This window comes from Leopardus geoffroyi, chromosome E3 (genome assembly GCF_018350155.1).
Source record: "Leopardus geoffroyi isolate Oge1 chromosome E3, O.geoffroyi_Oge1_pat1.0, whole genome shotgun sequence".
Taxonomy (NCBI): domain Eukaryota; kingdom Metazoa; phylum Chordata; class Mammalia; order Carnivora; family Felidae; genus Leopardus; species Leopardus geoffroyi.
The window spans coordinates 41,033,320-41,051,674 of record NC_059340.1 but is presented as its reverse complement, the minus strand read 5'-3'; positions in this window follow the sequence as shown (position 1 = coordinate 41,051,674).

Below are 18,355 nucleotides of genomic sequence, written 5' to 3'. Positions count from 1 at the left end.
AGCCTTGGTTCAGCTGTGTGCTTCTCCAGCGGCCCTGACCTGGGGCACCAGCCTCCCTTTGTGCCCTGATGGCAGGGGCCACGGGGTCCAGCGTCTACACCACCTGGCACACAGTAGGTGCCTCATAAATGTGGACCTTGGGGACAGCTGCCCCAGACCTCCCCCAACAGAGACTGAACCTGAGCCTGTCCTTGAGGGCAGGAGGTGAGGAGGGCCTCTCGGTGCCGTTTCCCCAGAGGGCACCCAGGATGGGTGGGCTTTGTCTCTGCCTTTTGTTTAGATCCTGCCTTTCAGACACCATGGCTTTCTCCGGAGCCAGAGTATGGCACAGCTGTCTGGGGTGCGTCCCCTAAGAACCTACCGACCCAGGGAGCTCACTGAACACAGGGCCAGAGCCAAGCTCAGGCGACCCTGGGGTGCAGGGCCATCCTGATGGGGTGTGTTCCCCAATGCAGGTGCTCTGGGGTGACCTGACCCTGCAGCAAGGCTGGTCCAGCAGGACTCGATTGAGTGGCCCTGAGTGGGGCCGGGCCCCCTACCCCAGACAGAATATTGCAGGGGAGGGAGCAACCGGTCCAGAGATCCCCAGGCCGGAGGCAGAGTGGAACACGCCCCAGGAAGCCTGCTGGCTTGGAGTCCGGCTCTGCCCCTGACCCCTCCGTGGCCGAGCAGGTGGCCCCGTGTCTGCTTCTCCCTCGGCAGAGTGGGGTTAGCCGTCCACCGCACGGGGCTGCCGTGGGCACCGCCTGAGCGGAGGCCAGGAAATGGCTGGCCCGGTGCCCAGTGCCGGGAGTGACCGCAGCTCCCCGCCCCTTCCCGCCCTACACAGCCTCCCAGCCTTGCAGGGTCTCTGGGCTTGAATCCTCAGTCAGGCCGATCGCCAGCGTGGGGGCTCGAAGGAGCGGCTGAGTGATGTGCAGGCTTATTGGATTTGTGTCTAAATTGCATTTGGGACGAGAAAATTGAGTCTTGGGACACACTGAGGTTCCCAGGGCAAGTACGTGCCGGGGGCCCCCTCCTTGGCAGTGTTCAGACTAGCGGCTCGGAATCTGCGATAGGGTCAGGGAGACCCTGGGGCCCCCAGCGCCCCGCTCCAGACTCTGTTTGCACGCCCCCAGGGACGGGGTGCTCCCTTCCTCCCAGGCAGCGCTGGAGAACACCCCCCTCACGCGCCCCTGCCTCTGGCGTTGGTCCCGTCGCAAACCCTTACCAGGCCTGTGGGGGGCCTGGCCTGGGCCTGCAGCCCTTGGCCCTGATCCCTAGAGTGAATGGAGGAGAGGGGGTGGGGATGGCTGAGTAACGACGCCCTTCCCAGAGCTCACCTGGGGCTTGGATCTGGCTCTCACGTGACCCCAGGCAGCTAGTCTCCCTTTGCGCGGAGGGACACTGAGTCACAGGCAGCATGGCGGCGGCCTCAGCACCAGGACCCCAACAGAAAGGATGAAGCCCCTCGCAGGTGAGGGGGCTGGGTGGGGCCCAGAGGGAGGGGGAGGCAGCCCTGACCCCTCCCGCCAGGTCTCGGGTGTAGAGCTCCTGACCCCAGCTACGCAGAAGAGTGCCCCGCTTGCCGGCGGCCCAGGTGAGGCGCACCAACTTCTCCATCTGCCTTCGCGGGGGGCGGGGCCTGTGGCCCCAGCCTGGCCCGTAGGTCTGGGGCCTGGGGTGCGGTCCCCATACAGGGCTTGCGCACAGCGGAGTCGCTCTGGCACAAGGGATCCGTGCCCCTGACTCCCAGGGCCCGCCACGGGCACCACCAAGGGTGAGCCTGGCGAGAAGGGCCCCCCCACCCCCTCCCCCAGCAGGGTCCAGCCCAGCCGCGCCCTCCACCCTCCCACGCGCAGTGACAACTCAAGGAACTTTTCTCCCCGCGCTCCCCCCGCCCGTCTCCTGGGGCGGGCGGGACTTTTATTAAAGGGAGGGTTCGGAGCGTCTCAGACAGCCCCGAGCCTAGCTGGTCACAATCGCAGCAGATGCCCCCCGGGCCGGTGGGTGTGGGGGGGCACCCCACAGGCAGGAGCGGAAGGGCACTCTCCCCCCTCCTGGGCCACCAGCACAGAGTCTGGACGGGGCCCAAGAGGTGGACCAGGGAAGGGAGGCTCAGAAGGGGAGGGAGAGTCCCCTTGGCCGGGGCTTGAAGGGCAGAGTCCAGACCAGGCTGGGCCACCTCCCGGGCCATGAGAGGGGGCCTTGGGCAGCTGTGGAAGTGCCCTTCCCGGGGAGGTGTCAGGCCTGTGCTGCAGCAGGAGGGGACGAGCAGGAGGAGGAGGACGATGTGAGTGTGGACGGGCGTGCGCCAGAGGCCCGGCTGCCCGTCCAACGGGCTCCGGGCCACCTCCCTGCACTTGGTGGGAGGGCGGCCGGCAGGCTGGGGGCTCACCCTCCCTCGGCTCCTGGCAGCCACATGGCCCACTCACCCAGGCGTCCCACCAGCACGGCCCCGCTTTGCCATTCGAGGCTTTGGAGGTCATAGAGGTGGGCGGCAGATCTAGGCCACGGCACTGGAGGCTGCAGGGACTGTGCCTCAGTTTCCCCGCCTGTGAGCCGGGGATAAGGGCAACCCCGCCCTCGTGGGTATTTGAGGATGAAGTGACATGGTGTGTGGGCAGCTCCCGGTGTGGCCGGCCCCGTGCCTGGGCGCCCTGACCCCTGACCCCGACCTCATTCCCCCCGGGAGGCTCTCTGTCCGCATCGCTTCCCAAGAGGTCCTTCTCGGGCACAGTCTGTGGTCTGTCTGCGGGGAGAGAAGGCTGGGAGGGCCCCCAGCCCACCCAGAGAAGCGCCTCGGGGGGGCTGCGAGCCGGACAACGTGCCCTTGGCCTTCGTCACCCCTGGGAACCTGCATCCTCCGGAAGTGCCTCCGGATACATCCGCATTAAAGGCGTTTTAATTTTTTTTTTTTTTCAACGTTTATTTATTTTTGGGACAGAGAGAGACAGAGCATGAACGGGGGAGGGGCAGAGAGAGAGAGGGAGGGAGACACAGAATCGGAAACAGGCTCCAGGCTCTGAGCCATCAGCCCAGAGCCCGACGCGGGGCTCGAACTCCCGGACCGCGAGATCGCGACCTGGCTGAAGTCGGACGCTCAACCGACTGCGCCACCCAGGCGCCCCTAAAGGCGTTTTACAAGAAGCTGTGACACTGCAGGGTGAAGTGAGCTCGTGGACCCCGTCTGCATGGCCAGAGGACCGTCCAGGAGAGCCCCGGCCACAGGACACCTCGGCCAGGACACGGCCGTGGGCACGGCCACACAACGACAGACGGGGAGGGAGGCCCAGACGGGCGCCAGCCCGCCGCCAGCAGGGGAGTGACCGGGAGAGCCGCCTGCCCCTCCTGCCATGACTGTCACCCTCATCGCTGCTTTTTTTTTCCCAGCCCAGCACACGCAGCAGAAAACCTGCCCGGGTAGCGTTCGGTCTGGCAACGCTCAGTACATTCGCAAGGTTGCACGGACCGCCGCCTCTATCTGGTTCCAGAACTTTCTCATCGGGCAACGGAATCCCGTCCCCATCACCGGTCACCCCTCCCAGCCCCAGCCCCCGGCCACCTCCACTCTGCAAATGTCTGGGTTTGCCTGTCCTGCCCATTCCATAGAAACGCGGTCCCGCGACATCAGCCCCCGTCACCTCTGCTGTCTCCGGGGCCCATCCGTGTGGCGGCAGGGGCTCCCTTCCTTCTCGTGGCTGAGCAGCACCCCACGGCCGGGGTAGACCGCGTTCTGCGTATCCGTGCGCCTGCCGAAGGACAGCCTTGTGTCTGTAGTGAACGTGGGCGTACGAGTTTTTGTTTGAACGCTTATTTTCGATTCTTTGGGGGTGCTAACATTTTCATCTCCCGGACGCCACGGAAAACCCCGAGAGCCCACGACTTTAGTGAGGGGCTCTTAACGACTGCCCGCCACCACCACGCCCCCATCGACCAAGGCACGGAAGTTGGGCGCCCGGCGTGGGCGGGCTGTGTGCCCTGGCCCATCGGGGGAGCTTTCTAGAAGCTGTTTGTCGGGTGACACTGAAGGACATAAGCTGTTCCTGCGTCCAGCCCGCAATTCTGGTGCTTTACATCCAGCCCTAGAATGCGATGGCAAATAGGGGGCATTTTTCAAAGGAGAGGAAAATGTCACCATAGCAAGCAACTCAGCAGTGAGATTTGTAATCAGAACAAGGAGGAAAGGGGCCAGACGACCAACAGGGAGCAGGATGAACCCCTGGGAAGGTTCAGGTCCGCGGATTCAGGGCATCTGGGGTCTGGGACGGCGCTGAGACGTGTCCACGAAACAGCTCGCTAAGCCACGCAGCACAGAGCCGCCTGCCTGGTGCTCTGATTACCGCGTGGTGAGTTCAAGGCTCTGCTGTCCTCAGGGAGTGAGCTCCTCGTCCTCGGAGGAGTTCAAGCGGCCACGCGTCAGGATGTAGTGGAGAGTGCTGGAACCGGACGGGCTGTCCGTGATGCCTGAGCAAACTTGAGCTCCACACCCAAGGATACCTCGGGGAGGGAGGGCCGCCTCCAGTCCCCATCAGAGATGAGTCCCTGAATGCTGGACCCCGTCTGCCCACCCCGGGGAATGGCAGAGGTATCAGGGAGGGTGCGTCAGTCACAGAGCGGCCGCCGTCCCTGCCAGATGTCTCCCCGCCGCCGACTGCGGGGCTTGGGGCCCTGGCAGCCGGTCCTGTGCACGCGTGTTCCTTGCTCCCGTGGAGCACGTCCCCGCCGGCTTCTGCAGGGGTCCAAGCAGCTGCTAGGAGAAGCCGCCTCAGGTGCAGCAGGCCCACCTCGCTCTGCTTAAAGAGACCTTGGTGCGGACGCTCCAGAAAGGGGCTGCTCTGGGCCCGCTTGGCTCCCCAAAGGCAATTTTCACATCCGGAATTTCAAGGCAGGTTTGTAAATGACGTTTCTTTCTAGAAAGTGAGCCTCACGCGGCCGTGAGGCTTTTTATACTCATTGACCCCAGGGGCCCGAGGCCAGAGCTCAATCCAGATCTCTGCCCCCCTCGAGCACACCCCACCTCCCAGTAGGGGAACCTACTCCAGGCCCTGAGGTCCCAGGGGGACCCAAGGCTCCATGCACTTGATGGGAGCCCCCTGCCCTTTCCCCCTGGGCCAAGGAGCCAGCCTGGCACTTGGGGAGCTGGACAAACGGCCCACTGGCCCCGTGCCCTCAGCAGGCACGGGGAGGCCCCCAATGGCCCTCTAAAGAGAGGTGAGGCCGTGCCCCCGCTCTGGTCGATGAAAAAGGGAAGTGACCCAACTTACTCACGGCCAGAGCGTTCAAGAGCCAGTGCTGCCTCTCCATCTGCCCTGCCCCTGCCAGGTGACCGGTGACACTCCCTGTCCCTGAGTGCGGATGTCATGGGGCAGGGCCCAGGACAATCTACGAGGGACCTGGGGCAAGACAAGAAATAAACCTTTGCTGGGGGAAGCCATCGAGGTGACCCGACCTCTGCTACCGCAAGGAAAGCTCGCCCATCCTGACTGACTCAGGCCCAGCTGGGACCCAGGCCATCCAGGCGTCGCCACACCCACCTCCCACAGTCCTGGAGTGCCGTCGGCCCCGCCTCCTGCGAGTTCACCTCTCCTCCAGGAAGGCTGCCCTGATTGCCTCTCATAGTATCTGAACTGGCTCCTCCTCTGTCTGCCTTCGGTGGCCCAGGCGCACAGGCACGTCCTGGCGTTGATAGGCCTTTGCTGTGAGTGAAAGGTGCGCAGCCCAGCTGAGGAAATGAAAGAAACGAGCTTGAGGAGCGTGAAGGCAATGCGGAAGGGCCAGGGACCCCGGAAGCCCGCGCTGGTCAGGTGCCCTAGACGGGGTGTGCTCTGAGGCCCCAGGCATCACTTGCCTGTGTTCCGGGCGGGGACGTCTGACCAAAAGCCGCCTCAGTGTGAAAAGACAAACTCCACGGTGATGAGGAAACCAGACAAAAACTTCCCGACCCGGGGCGCCTGGGTGGCGCAGTCGGTTAAGCGTCCGACTTCAGCCAGGTCACGATCTCGCTGTCCGTGAGTTCGAGCCCCGCGTCGGGCTCTGGGCTGATGGCTCAGAGCCTGGAGCCTGTTTCCGATTCTGTGTCTCCCTCTCTCTCTGCCCCTCCCCCGTTCATGCTCTGTCTCTCTCTGTCCCAAAAATAAATAAAAAAAAAAAAAACGTTGAAAAAAAAAAAAAAACTTCCCGACCCACGGAGGTTTCTGAGACGCCCCCGGGGTGGGGGGTGGGGGGGGGACATCAGCCAATGGGTTTCAAGGCTAACAAACCAAATGCCATCTGGGTCACATTAGAGGAGTTACAGCGTCCCAGATGAGGGAGGCGATAACCCTATTCCCCTCCACGCTGGCCAGAACGTGCTTGGGAGATTGGAGGAGAATGTTCCAGAAGGTGGGTGTTGGCTAAGTGGGGCATGCCCAAGGCAGAGCGGCCAGCAAGGGCAGGGACTGACAGCACACCCTCGGGAAAGGGTCTGCAGAGGCACGACTATGAGAAGAGGGTCCAGGGGTGGCTGACGTCGGCCACGTGATTCGGCCCCCCAGCTCTTGTGATGCGGGGACTCACCTTTAACAGCACCTAGGGGGTGTCCCTTGCGGTCTGGCCCCCGTGTGTGTCATGATCACCCAGGTGTCCCTCACGCCGGTCACCCTGGGGAGCCCGCTGACCCAGCATGCTGTTGGGGGCCCCCCTAAGCGGGGTCCAGCTGACCCGGGCATCCTGGGCCTGCCTCCCACCGCTGGTTCAGGAGTTTCTGCAGGAACCGCCAAATCCCCAATTTATCAGCTCAGCTTTATCTCCAAAACCTCCTACGATTTCCCAGAGAACAAAATTAAATACGGGATTTAGGAGAGATTTCACGTCTGCCCGAGCAGGGCCAGGAACAGGCTGACGTGGCGAGGCTGATGATGCCGGGGGGCGGGTGGGCAGTGGGGAGGGGCCGTCCAGCCCCCACCTGGCCCGGCTACACCGTCTCCGGCCCGGCAGTTCCTCAGCCTGAGCAAGGATGACCGGTGGACAGAGCCACGTGCCCGTGTTCCCCTTGTCCCCCACCCCGTCACCTGGGTCCCCGTGCCCTGGCTGGGGTGGGCACACAAGTGACCCTGTCACGGGCGGGGCAGGATTTCGCCCGCCCACACCCAAGCAGCCGACCACTTCCCAGATGAGGAAACCGAGGCCCGGCGAGGCCGGCATTTCCTGGCCCTCAGACCCCAGGCAGGCAATGGGGACTGGGGCGTGGCCTCAAATGCGGCCCTGACCCGAGGCACCCAGCCCTAGGGACAAGACAGGGCAGCCGGGGAGGTCCCCGAAGTGAGTGCAATTCACAATGGCCCTGGTGGAAACCCTGGACCCCCGGGGCTTCGGGGCGTCCCCGGGGCCTCCCTCGGCTGGCGTTGACCGCGTGCCCTCAGACATCCCTGTGGGGCGCCCTGCACCCCACCCCCAGCTCTCCAACACCCCCAGGTGAGCTGTGCCCTCAGCGACCTTGGGCTGTCCCACGGAGCTGTCAGGAGGGAACAGCGCTGCTCTGAGCTGCTTCTGACACTAAGAGGCTCCAGAAACCTCATCTGCAAACGCTTCTGTGGGTAAGCGAGCCGATTAGGGGTGTGTGGGCACCAGATAAGAGCCGGGAGGGTCATTTGGAGGGCAGATAGGGAGGACAGCGGAGAACGTGTTCTCTCCACCCACTCCCTGCCTCCCGTCTGCCCCTCTCTCTCGTCCTGCCCCCGTGGAGCCGCTGGTCAAGGGCATGGAGCTCCCTGGGGTCAGGCCATCCGGCGGGCCCCACATCCTGCCTGTGAGCTGTGTGACTTCCCTCCAGCTCAGCCTCTCTGTGCCTTATCTGCAATCCGGGAGCCGCAGCCCCTTCCCTGGCTGGGGTGTCCGCGATGGGTGTCTCGCCCTCAGCCCGGTAGGCCGCGGGGCTGTGGTCAGCCTGACGGCTCCTGTCCTCCCTCCGCTCCCCCCTCAGTTCCAGGGCCCCGTCCGGGACGCCCGTAGAGAAGTCCCACGTTCCTCTCGTAACCTGCGAGGGTCAGGGCCTGTGGGGACCCCAGGGGCAGGGCCTCTTCCCGGCAGGGGTGCCGCTGGAGGTGACTTTGCCGCCAAGGGATGTTTAGCAACATCTGGAAACATTTTGGTTGTCACAGCAGAGGAAACGGAGGATGGCCCAGAGCTGCGCGGCGCCGAGGGCAGGCCCACAACTAGGGATTGTCTGGCCAGTGTTAGCAGTGTTGTGGGGGGAGACCCTGCCCTGGAAAGGACGAGCCGGTTCTTTCCTGCTGGAGGTCCCGAGAGAAAGGTGTTCTGTTGACAGACGTTCTCTCTACGATAACACTTTGCGAGCAGGAAAGAGGAGACCGTGTTCCCTAGAATCACCAGCCCAAGGGCATCTCCAGTGCATCCGAAGGGGTGGCCGGGCTGTGGCGGCACCAGAAGCCCAGGCCTCGTGCCCGTGGCCCCAGAGAGGACGAAAACTGACCCGAGCTCAAGCCCCTCTCGGGCCCTGGCAGGAGGGCCGGGCTCTGCCCAGCACTTAGCCCAAAGAGGCCCCGAAAATAGATGCGGATGACGTCGGCTGGACAGGAGCACTGAGCCCAGACAGTCCTCGTGGGAGCGGTGGACGCGGCATGGAGCCACTTAGCAGATGGAACCCAGGCCGCTCGCAGCCGCGGCGTCTCCACCAGGAGAAGCAGCAGCCGGCCAAGTGCTAGGACAAGGGCAGGGCCACCGTGAGGGGCACCCTGCCCCGGGGCCTTCCTGCATAGCCAGGCCCGGTCCCGGTGCATCGTGCGCGGCCGGCCGCACCCCTGCGGGGTATTCTGAGCACAGAGGTCAGAGGTGACAGAGCAGTCCCAGGTCATGCGCATCACCCCATTCAAGTTTCTCAGATCCTCTGATTGCAAGTTGCTGTTTGAAGTGTCCTCAGATGTGAGCTTGGCTCCTGGGGATTGATGCCCCCGCAAGCAGGCAGGCCAAGGCGCGGCTGGGACCCCTGGGTCACTGGGTCTCAGAGTCTGCGGACGCGCCCCGCCTCTGCCTGGCCCGGACAGGTGGGGGGCGGGTGGAGGTCCAGAAGTCAGTGCAGCCACAAGCGTGGTCCCTAGAGGGACCAAGAGGCCGGGCTCAGTCGCTGTCCTCTGAACTGCAGAAGCTCGACAAGGCCATCCCCGAGGGCCGTGGGGCAGGCGTCCTGAGGGTGCCAGGCCCTGAGCCCATCGGAGGCCTGGGAGCCGAGGGTCGCTGGAAGGAGGGGCAGGGAGGGTGGACATCGCTGGGCAGTGGGGAGGGTCCGTCCTCCACCCAGTCCGCAGGCGCCTTGGCGGGAGTGAGGACAGAAGAAGGTGGGCATCTCCTGCAGGGCCCAAGGGTTAACGGTGGTGGCATGCGGACCGGCCCCGACCCCACAGGCGGACCCGACCGAGGTCCACCCTCCGGGACCCCTGAAGGGCAGGTTCCCAGGAGTTGGGGTCTTTGTGGGTAGGGGCGAGACGCAGGTGTGGTCTCGCCAGGGAGGAAGGGTCTCGCCACCGTCCCGGCAGGGCCTGGGGCGCTGGGCTGCAGGGGAGGGGGCAGCTCCACCCCTCCCAGCCTCCCTCACTGCCCGCGGTGGCTCTCAGCCGCCGTCACGAGCCCGGCTGGCCGTGGGGTGGGCTCAGCCCTGCAGCCCAGCTAATGCGCTCCGCGCTACTTCGCGTCCTGCTTTCCTGGAGGAGACAGCGAGGCGCTCTGGGGCCCCCGCCCCTGGAAGGGAGCAGGCACCTCGTCCTGACGCCGTTTGCTCTGTGTGTACCGGAAGCTCCTTCCCCGTGGGCTCCGCCAGCACCCCCCCCCAGTGCCCGGCACCTGCTTCCGCCTGCCCCAGCCCCGGTTCCTCCTCGCAGGCTGACCTCGTGGGGCCCAAGGGCCTGGGGCATCACCTGCACCCCTCCTCCCAGGCTCTCCCCCCGGGGCCGCCCCCTCCTCCTATTTCTGTCTGCAGGACTCGGGCCTTGGACCCCCTCCTCCAGAAAGCTCTCTGGGCCGTCCTCAGCTCCTCCCGGGCCCTCCAGCGGGGCCTCCAGGGCCACCCACGGCTCTGCCTCCCACTGCCAGTGGCCCCATGAGTACGAGGGCCTGGTCGGGCAGAGACACATACGAGTCCCCACCGTGCTGAGACAGCATGCCCCTTCCACATCGTGACACAGCCGGGTACCCCGCATCCTGCCCCGAACTTTGTCCCACCGGTGGCGTCAGGCATAAAGTGCGATTTCCGGACGGTGTAATGGTGCGCGAGAGACCTAATGGGGTTTGCCGTCGGGTAATTGTCCCCAGATCAATAGGGAGAGTCAGGGTTTAGCGGGGCCACCGCCAGGCCGGCCCCCACCTCGGCCCCCGCCGTCTGTGCCCCCAGCTCAACCTGAACACTCCGGAAGTTTCCGGAGACTCGGTGACCCAGGAAATCATTTCTGGAAGGACAGAGGTGGGGGGTCGGAGCAGGGGGAGCTCGGGTGTACCTCGGGGTCCCAAAGGGCTGGGGGGCTGGATGCCGTGGGCCCCACGCCTGCTCGGGTTCTCCTGGAGGCATCGAGGGCCTCAGAGCCCCCACAGAAAGGCTGCCTTCCCCACAAGGCGCCCGTGGCCAGGGGAGAGCCTGTGTGGGAGCCGAGGAGAGGAGGGGTCCCATGGCCCCCGGTTCGAGATTCTTCACTGCCGGGTCTACGAAACGTTAAAGAACAGCTTCAGAGGGTGACGTACAAGCACCGCGTCTCTAACGGGGCCCCTGGGCTCCCACAGGGTGGCTCTCGCCGGGCGGCAGTGAGCGGCAGTGGCCCCGATACTGGGACTGGTTCATCCCAAGGGCAGGGGTGAGACGTCCCTCTGCATCCCCATCCAGGTCAGGCTTCTCCCTGGGGCGGCAATCTGCCCACAGTCTCCAGGGCGGGCAGGGCCGGTCAGCGGCCCAAAGGGAAAATCCTAGATCCTCTGCCCCCGGTGGCAAAGGCCCCCGGCCCAGCTCTCGGGTGCAGCCGGAGGGGTTCCTTCGGGGGCTTCTGAGACAGGCCCATGTGAGCAGAGGCCCCAAGGCCGGGGACAAGGGTTTGCAGGGCCTGTGGTCACCCTTTGGAGACAGACCCGGATGCTGCCGGCCGGGGGCGGGGGCGGGGATACGGCAGGGTGGCCCCGTCTCCCTCTGAAGGCCCCTCAAGGAGCCTGGGCTCCCTGGGCCTCAGCTCCTGGGCCCCCTTACCGGCTCTTCCTGGGCCCCACAGTTCACAGTCTCTGGCACCCGGGACGTTCCCTGGGGCCCTAGACAGTCCCCGCACGTGCTCCCCACATGTCTGTCCTGTGACTGAGCCTGAGGCCGGGGGCTGTGAGCCTTGTCAGTCACAGGCAGGAGGGAGGGCTCCCCGTCAGTCCACGGGCAGCCAAGCCGACCCCGTCCTGGACGCGGGCCTGCAGGGGCCGGGGGGCTGGAGGGCGGCAGCGTGCCGTGCGTGTGGGGGGTCCTGGCTGCACGGTGGGTGTCCGGGCCCCGGGCGGGGTGGGGGCTGGCTGGGACCTGCTCTGCGTGGACACCCCCCAGTTCCGAAGGGTGTCCGTTAGCGGCCGGGACCTGGGACCAGACAGAACGAACATGTCCTACTCGGAAACTTACGCAGGCCTTTTATGCTCAATAAAGGGAAACTCCCGAATGTAACTCGAGTGTGGAAATCTGCACACGCCAATGGTCCCACCTCCTAATGGCTACCGAGGCCACGTCCATCTGCTTGTTTGGGCTGTGACTTCACCGGCTCCGCAGTGTCGGGCAGCCGGGAGCTCTGCCAGGGGGGGCCTCAGCCGAGGGGGGATCAAGGCCTAGATATCTGTGTGCCCTAGTTCCCAGCTGCCCTAAGCCAGTGGAGGGGAGGCCCTGTGCTTCTGGGAGCTGGCACCCTGACCCCTGCCGGGGGGCCACCCAAGATGCGGAGAACTCCCCCCCCCACACACACACACACAGCCTGCAGACCTGCCTGGCATGGAGGGCGTGGAGATCTCCGACCCCTGGGGCCCTGACCTAGAGGACTCGGGCCTAGGGGGTCATCCTGTCCCTGCTCCTCTGAGACAAGCTTGTCCCAGGAAGACGCCCTCAGCCTCTAGGCTTCCCTCCGGGTGCCTCTCCTCAAAGCTCTCGAAGTGGGGGAGGGGGGACTGGGGCTTGTGCAGCCGCCCTGCCCCTTGCTGTGTGCAAGGACCCCATCCGCCTGACTTGGTCCTTAGTGGAGGCGGCCCCAGTGGGGGGTCTGCATGAGGAGGTGGGGGGGCCCAGGTGTGCAACCGGCACAGGCCCCCCAGAGCCTGGGGAGGCCGAGGCTCCACGGTGCCTGCGTGGTGGGGGTGGGGGCTGGCCCCTGAGTGGTCCCCATGTAAGGATCAGGTCACAGCCAGTGAGCCCCTGTCACTCCCCGGCTGCCACCGCTCTGGATTGGCAGGAGGCCCGGGGTCGGGGAGGAAAGAGAACCACAGAAGGTGCTGGAAAACCCGGCCTCCCCCACAGGGTCCCGAGTGAGCCAGGCTGGGCCGCTGGGTTCACCTGGCCAGGTGCTGGGGACACTGAGCAAGCATTCTCTCCCTCCAGGGACTGGGCCACCCGGGTGGGCGAGGCGCTCCTGACATGCCCCGAGGACACTGTCCCCTGCTCCCTTCCAGAGCCACAGCGCCTTAGCAAACAGCACAGTGCGAATATTCGAACCTGGGGCTCCTCGCTGAGGAGGAGGAGCCGGGATGCAGCCGTGAGCACTGGCGGTTGCCTGGCAACCCTACGGCCAGGGCCCCCGCGCCCACGCAGGCCAGTCCTGCCTCCGTTCAGCACCTCGTGTCTCAGATGAGCGAGGCAGCTCTCCCCTGCCCCACCAGCACCCCTGGACTGGGCCGGGGGGCTGCGAGCTCCGGTGGGGAGGGCTCCTGGGCTGGCGAGGGGGGGGGGGCGCTGTCAGATGGCAGACCCTCCGTGTTCAACATCCGATGCCAGACCCCAGAAAGAGGAGGGGAAACGGGGCCCACCTTAGCCTCAAGTGCTCTCTGGCGCTCCAGCCTCTGGGCCATCCTCAGACCAGGACACCGCGCGGGGTGGCTGCGCCGTGCCAAGGTCACGAGCCCCCGATCGGAGGCTGAGACAGCTTTTTTGGGAAGCGGAAATGTGATTTTAGGCCAGCGGGCGGTGTGCCCCTGACGCGGGACGTGTGATCTGAGGCTCACCCGGTCGGGTGTGATGCTCCCAGTTAGACGTCTCGTCAGAGCCGGGGCAAGGCAGCTCCAGTGTGGAACCTGGAGACGGAGGCCGCTGAGGCCAGCGCGGGCGCTGAGCCGGGACACAGAGGAGCCCCCTCCCCACCTGGACGGAGCTCGCCCCGGCCACGGGGGGCGCTGCCTTTGCCATGTTTCACCCCTGCTGTTGTCCCCCCAGCCCAGGCCCGGCCCCCTCTGGCGCCCTCCACCCCGGGGCCTAGGCCTGCCTTCCCTGCGGCCCCCCCTCCTGCCTGGGGGCTGGGGGCTCTTTCCTGAGGTCCCGTTTGGAAGCAGGCTGGCCACAGACGTCCGTTTCCCCTCTGTCCCAAGGCGGGTGGAGGGGGCGGCCCAGCGTCCCGGCCCGATGCAGGCCTGAGTCCCCTGAGCAAGGCCCACCTGGCCGCCCTCTCCTCCGGGGACCTCACTGGCCCTTCTGTAGGACGGTGGCGGGGTTAGGGCCTGGCTGCTCCTCTGCCCTGAGACCCCCTGACCCCACCGTGTCGGGGACGCATACCCCCCAGTGTCCTCAGACTTCAGGGCAGGAGGCTGACCTTTCCTGATGCCCTGCACACAGCGATCAAGGGGCTGTTCAGGCTGCACCCCGGGGTCCTGGGATGGACATCAGGATACCACCCACCCGTACAACGGCGGGGCTGGGGGGTGGTCGTGCACCTGCTTCCCGGATCGTCCCAGAGGCGGAAGGAGCCTCCCCTGCCTGGCTCCCCTCGAGGGCCGCGGACGCCGGCTGTCTCAGGACACGGGGCTCTGGGAGGCCTGGATGTGACTGCTTTTTGGAAACAAGGAAGCAGTATTTGCATTTCAAGGCTCTCAGTCCTGGAAGCCAAATATTTTATTTTGGGATCAGGCCACGTGCGCCACAAGCCGACACCCAGAACCCACCTGGGGGAGGAGGTGGGCGAGGACCTAGCCGGAGGGTCACCCCCCAGCACCGACCCCACGGCGGGGCAGGGGGGTGCACACCCTGCACGTGGTGGGGGCCGCCTTTGACCAGCAACCGGAGGGCTGTCCGTGAATGGGGCACTGCGGTGGTCCTGGGTCCCTTCCGTGGCCTTAGCGCCTGGCCTGGCCCAGCCTCCTTCGCTTCCTGCTGCGCCCCCGCTCGCCCACCCAGCTCACCCACCCGGCCGACTTCCCTGGGAAGCCTTCCCGAGAACCCTCTTGTCAGAGTCTGCTTCCGAAAACCAGCCTGACACCGACCTCGACCTCCCTGTGCCTCAGTTTCCCCCCCTGCTCCTCCCCAGCTCCGCGGGCCTCTGCACGGCTGCTGTGTGCAGACACCCACTCCCCACTGTAGCCCGTGCTTGGGAAAAACACCAAGACATAAGTGCCCTGTCCCTCCCGGGGTTGAAGCCGGGTGGGAAAGGGGTGTGCGGTGTGGGTGCTCAGAACGGGGGACTCTCTGGGTCAACCCCCTGAGAGAGACAGCTGGGGGTCCTGTCCCCAGGCCGGGCCAGCCTGCAGCCCATCGTGCTCACTGCGCGGGCCTCAGCAGTGGAGGGGGCCCAGCCCGCCAGGCCACCACTGGGGCAGGCTTGTCCGGGCCTCCCTCCTCCCAAGTGCCCAGCCTGGGGGGACAGAGTGACCCAGCCGAAGCTGGCCTCCCCCTGCCTGCCGCACCTCCCCGCCAAGCCTCCGAGGAGTCACCAGGGCTGGGGGCCTGCAGGGCAGAAGACAGACACTCCGTAAAATGCACGGACCTCAGGGCACAGAGGAGCCAGGGCGGCGGGACCGTGAGCAGTCTCCTGCGTGGAGGCCGGCAGCGTCCAGGAATCTGGGTCACGGCTTTCCCGGGCTTTGCAGCCTCCCCACATCCAAGGCAGGGGGGGCGGGGGAGGCTGTGGAAGACCCCCAACAGCCAGGCCTCCTCTCCCCCTGCTCCCCTCCTCCTTACCCTGGCCTGCCCTTCTCTGTCTGTGTGCCTACCCCTCCAGCAGGAGGCCCGAAGAGCTGACGGGAGCACCGGCCCCAGCGCTTTGGTCCTGTTTTATGGGCCCACGACCACCCCTGCAGCATGAACAGCGACTGGGCTGGTCTTGCAGACGAGGAGATCGAGGCTCGGATGGGTGAGGTGTCCCTGCTCTGGATCCAACCCCCCCCCCCATGAGGATTCAGGCGCTGTGTCGGCCCCTCCCTGCCTGCTCTGGTTTCTCCTGCAGCCTGGCCGTGCCCTCAGGTCCAGCCCCAGACCCGGACTGACTCAGGAAGCCGGGGTCGGCCTGGAATACCGCCGTGGTCCCGGGCTGGAGTGTGGGCTCTGTCCGTCTGGGCCCCTGGGGTCTGCAAGTCATCACGGGGGCCCGGCCGCCCTGTGCTTTCTCCTGCACCGAGTTGACATTCTGCAGACCCGGCTCGGCCCGTCCACGTGCGGTGCCGCGTGTGGGAGGAAACCGCCAGCCGGCCCCGGGGGCCCCGCCGTCCGGCAGGCAGTCGGGGGAGAGGGACGCGGGGCCCCAGCCGCCCCCGCCTGGCAGGGGGCGGCCGTCCCGCTGCCCAGAGCCCTCCAGCCACAGAAGAGGCCCTAAGATCCCAGCGTCCTGGGCTGCAGGGCCTTGCCAACCGAGGAGTTGACGCGGTCCTGGTGAGGCAAGACACTTTGCCGAGAGCCCTTGGGGGGGGACCCCAGGCCCTGCAAATGGACGGCCACCTCCTGCAGCCACAACGGTCAGGGGACCACACACACACACACACACACACGCACACACCCTCCCCCCAGCCTGGCGGTCCTATCCCTCCCAGATCCCAAGTCAGGACACCCTTGCAGGGAGCTGGGGGTGGGGTGGGGTTGGTGCCACCCGGGGATTCTAGAACAGCCTCTCCCACTTTGCGAGTGCTTTCCGGTGGGAGGCGGGCAGGTGGGGGGCCCCAGGCCGACGTCTTTGACCACCCGAGGAGGTCTCTGCTCCCCACTCTCGACTCCGTGGACTTGGGGTCAAGAGCCGGTGACCACAGGCCCAGCCCCACCTGCCCAGCCGCATGGAGGGGTCGTCACGGGCTCTGGAGGGGCTGGGGACACCTGCTCCCCACCTCCCCGGGCCCACCCCTTAGCCCCCCCCTTTGTGGAGGTGACCCCAGGGTGTGGGGTGAATTGTGTCCCCAAAACGCAAGTCCACATCTTAACCCCCAGTGCCTGCAAATGGGACCTTATCTGGAGACGATCGAGGGTCTTTGCAGACGATTTAGTTAAGATGAGGTCATCTGGGGGGGCTCTAAGCCAGCAGCTGGCGTCCTTCTAAGAAGAGGGGACTTAGACACACGCCCACAGGGAGGCAGCCACGTGACCGTGGAGGTACAGGTCGGGTGCTGAGGCCACAAGCCACGGAAGGGCCATGCCGGAGGCTGGGGAGGCAGGAAGAATCCTGCCCTGGATCCTCCAGAGGGAGCACGGCCCTGGGACACCATCACCACAGCTCTGCGGCCTTAGGACTTCAAGGTGGCCCCCCCAGGAAGCCCACACCTGGGTCCTCACGCTGCTCCCTGTGGCTGTCCCTTGAGCACCCGCCCCCAGCCAGCCTCCCCAGCAGGGACAACACGGTCAGAGCCAAGTCTGGCCCCACCGTGCCCCTCCAACCTGTGCAGCGTCTCGGACACGGGTGGGTCACGGGCTTCAAGCCCAGCAGCCCCAACTCTGTCCCTGCCCGAAGACAGCCGGGGGCAGGGAGGCGTCGGGGACAGGGCTTTCCCGGCAGCCTCTCGTCCCCCAGCCAGGTGCTGTCTGCTGGGAGCCCCAGCTGAGGCAAGGAGCCCCTTGGTCAGGGACAGGTGCTGACCACTGACTGCATGCAGGGCACTGGCCCCATAAGGACAGCCATGCATCTGTCTCCAGAGCATCCAGTGGTGCACTGGAGCCACTCAGCCTCATGTACATCCTGACGAGTGACAAGGGTGTAGGAGGGTCACAGGGTGTGTGATGTGGAGCTGGCTCAGTCCAGGAAGACTTCCTGAAGGAGGGAGCCACTCATAACCTCCTGAGGGGCGCCTGCAGGGCAGTCCTATCCCCCAGCCCTGCTTGGCATACAGTTGGCGCTCAGAAGGGCCAGCTGGAGGGGCTGGAGACGTCCTGGGTGCACATCCAGCGGAGAGCAGGAAACCCCCTGTCAGCCGCCATATCTGGAAGGGGGGCCTGGGTGTCTGAGGCCCTCCCTCCCCGGGAGGGTGGGGCCCGCCCCCCATCTGCAGACCCCGTCTGCTGCCGTCTCCCGGGGCTGCCGTGCTCCCTGTCATCTTGTCCTGTTTAAATATTTAATCCAGTTAAATATTAAACGTCTTCCAAGTCCCAATTACAACTGGATCGATTCTGTGCTGTATCTGGGCTGGCACTCTGCCTCCCCGACATCAGAGGAGCCCGGCGGGGGGGGGGGGGGAGAGGGCCCTCACCCCTGGGGTGCTGAGCTGGCCATGGTGCCTTCAGAGCCCCTGTTGGAGGCTGGGCGGGAGGCAGCCCGGCCGGTGCCCTCCCTGGGGCTCCCCGAGCTCCCAGGGAGGCTGGACGGCCGGGCAGGCGGAGAACGATTCTCTCTACTTGGAGCAAGCTTCTATCCTGAACTCCCGCACGTGGCATCACGTGAGCCCACGCGACCTTGCCAAGGCCAGGCGTGGGTGGAAGCATTCCCGCCAGGCGGGGGGTGGGGGCGCCCCACCGAGGGAGGACACCTCTGTTTGAAGCCAGTTTCAAACGATGAGCTATTTCAAGCGGGACCAACAACGCGGAGAATATCCGCGTTCGCCCCGGACCGTCCTCGGAGACGAAACTCTCCCGCAGCACGCCGCGCGCGCACGGACGTGGGCGCGCTGCGTGCACGCTCCGCGAGCGGCCTTTTGCGCTCCACGTGTGAGGGTCACCGGGCAACTCACAAAGGTCTGTGTCTAGGGACCCGCCGCGAGTTTGCAAATGCAATAAAACGCGCGGCAGTCTTCCTCGTAGGTCCCCCGCGGCCAGCCGTTCCCGGGACGCCCCCCCCCACCCCGCACTCGTCCCGTGCCCGTGCCCAGAGCCTATCTGGACCCAGTCCCGCGCCCCCAGGCGTGTGGTCGTTAACTCTGGCACGCGGCCCTCGGTCCAACCGTTTCTCACCCCGCACGGGTGATGCTCCTTGGGCTGAGGTGGAGCGCTCAGTCC